The following is a 2,500-nucleotide window of genomic DNA, read 5'->3' as shown; positions in this document are numbered from 1 at the left end:
GGACACCACAAACCTCACGAGTTTAACAAGCAGCTCAACTGGTTAAGGCTCTGGGTTGTTGATCAGAGGATCGGGGTTCAAGCCCCAGCACAGCCAAGCTGCCACTGCTGGGCCCTTGAGCAAGGCCCTCAACCCTCCCTGCTCCAGGGGCACTGTATCATAGCTGTCCTTGCACTCTGACCCCAACCTCCTTAGTTGTGCTGTAATGTATATGTGGTGATAATAAAGGCTTCTATGCCCCGTTCTATTCTACATTGCTCTCAATAATACTACAGATGTTGTTTAAGAGCTACTGAGGGAATGTCATATCTTCAGTGACATCAGATCAGCTGTTAAAGCTGTATCACACTACATTGGACAAACAGGTTTGCTGGTATGATGTCTGCCAACTTCTGTCTGATGTAGTCATGTTTGGTCACATCAGATCCCATCCGGTTAAACAGCATAAACTGCACAAGAAACTTCATCATAATCACCAAGGATAGTATACAGTGTTCATCCAGCCTTTGTCTCTGCTAGCACTATTTTCTAGGCTGGTTAAATCTGCACCCGCCTTGGTTTGGAGGTTTTTTGGAAAAAAGCATCTCAGATGAATCAATGTCAACCTCGCCGTATGTCATCAACCTCGCCGTATGTCATCAACCTCGCTGTAGTCTTTATGATAGTCGACAGTGGAATGAGATGTTAACACTTCACTCTACATTGTTATTTTAATCAAACATACTGACAACGTGTTTGGTAACTTCCTTAATGTGATTGTTCTTATATAAACAAATATGCTATGTAGGTGGTGTCGCTACATCAGCGGTGTAAGACTCTTCTCTGTTCTGGCACCAAGGTGTTGGGATGAACTTCCCCTAGAGGTCCGGACAGCCGAGTCACTGGTTATTTTCAAGCGGCGGTTGAAGACCTACTTATTCAGGAAACACTTCAACTAGCACTTCTTTCCTTCTCTTTTGCATTTAAAAAAAAACAAAAAAAAACCTTTAACACTTTTTCATTGTAACTTTGAACAAAAGTTTTAAACTCATGGTATCTTAAGTCTGTAACCCAGTGAGCAGCATTAATGTATTCAGTGTTAGAGATTTAAGCTCTTATGTACGTCGCTCTGGATAAGGGGTCTGTCACATGCTGTACATGTAAATGTAAATGTGTCCAATCTTACCCACAAAGGGCAGGTGTGGGGGCAGGTGTGGGGGCAGGTTCTCATCCCAACCAAGCAGAAGCCACACCAGAGTCTATACTAAAAGCCAAGAACAACTGATTAAACAGGTGGAATCAGGTGTGGCTTCTGCTTGGTAGGGATGAGAACCTGCACCCACACTGGCCCTTTGTGGGTAAGATTGGACACCGCTGCCCTACATGGTACATACAGTATGACATAACTGTCTGTTTGCCTTAAAAAGGGCACCAAGACAAAGACAAATACAATTTTAGTAAGTAAAGTTTTATTTCATTTCCTTATTCTCTTTACAGATTATATTAAATTTGGCTTTAGTACCAGCTGGTATAGACATGTATGTGTAGGTCATTTATAAAGTATTAATTATAATCTATTCACTATTGAATATTGTTAGTATGCACCGACCCTGGGGCATGTAAATGTTTTTAATTTTGTCTTCAGGATGTATAACGTGGCATTAGAAGATGATGGAGGTACAACACAGGGTGCTGTAGATGATGGAGGTACAACACAGGGTGCTGTAGATGATGGAGGTACAACACAAGGTGCTGTAGATGATGGAGGTACAACACAAGGTGCTGTAGATGATGGAGGTACAACACAAGGTGCTGTAGATGATGGAGGTACAACACAGGGTGCTGTAGATGATGGAGGTACAACACAGGGTGCTGTAGATGATGGAGGTACAACACAGGGTGCTGTAGATGATGGAGGTACAACACAGGGTGCTGTAGATGATGGAGGTACAACACAGGGTGCTGTAGATGATGGAGGTACAGTACAAGGTGCTGTAGATGATAGAGGTACAACACAAGGTGCTGTAGATGATGGAGGTACAACACAGGGTGCTGTAGATGATGGAGGTACAACACAGGGTGCTGTAGATGATGGAGGTACAACACAGGGTGCTGTAGATGATGGAGGTACAACACAAGGTGCTGTAGATGATGGAGGTACAGTACAAGGTGCTGTAGATGATGGAGGTACAGTACAAGGTGCTGTAGATGATGGAGGTACAGTACAAGGTGCTGTAGATGATAGAGGTACAACACAAGGTGCTGTAGATGATGGAGGTACAACACAGGGTGCTGTAGATGATGGAGGTACAACACAGGGTGCTGTAGATGATGGAGGTACAACACAGGGTGCTGTAGATGATGGAGGTACAACACAAGGTGCTGTAGATGATGGAGGTACAGTACAAGGTGCTGTAGATGATGGAGGTACAGTACAAGGTGCTGTAGATGATGGAGGTACAACACAGGGTGCTGTAGATGATGGAGGTACAACACAAGGTGCTGTAGATGATGGAGGTAC

This window comes from Tachysurus fulvidraco, chromosome 2 (genome assembly GCF_022655615.1).
Source record: "Tachysurus fulvidraco isolate hzauxx_2018 chromosome 2, HZAU_PFXX_2.0, whole genome shotgun sequence".
Classification (NCBI taxonomy): Eukaryota; Metazoa; Chordata; class Actinopteri; order Siluriformes; family Bagridae; genus Tachysurus; species Tachysurus fulvidraco.
The sequence above is the reverse complement of the archived record's forward strand: the minus strand, read 5'-3'. Positions refer to the sequence as shown.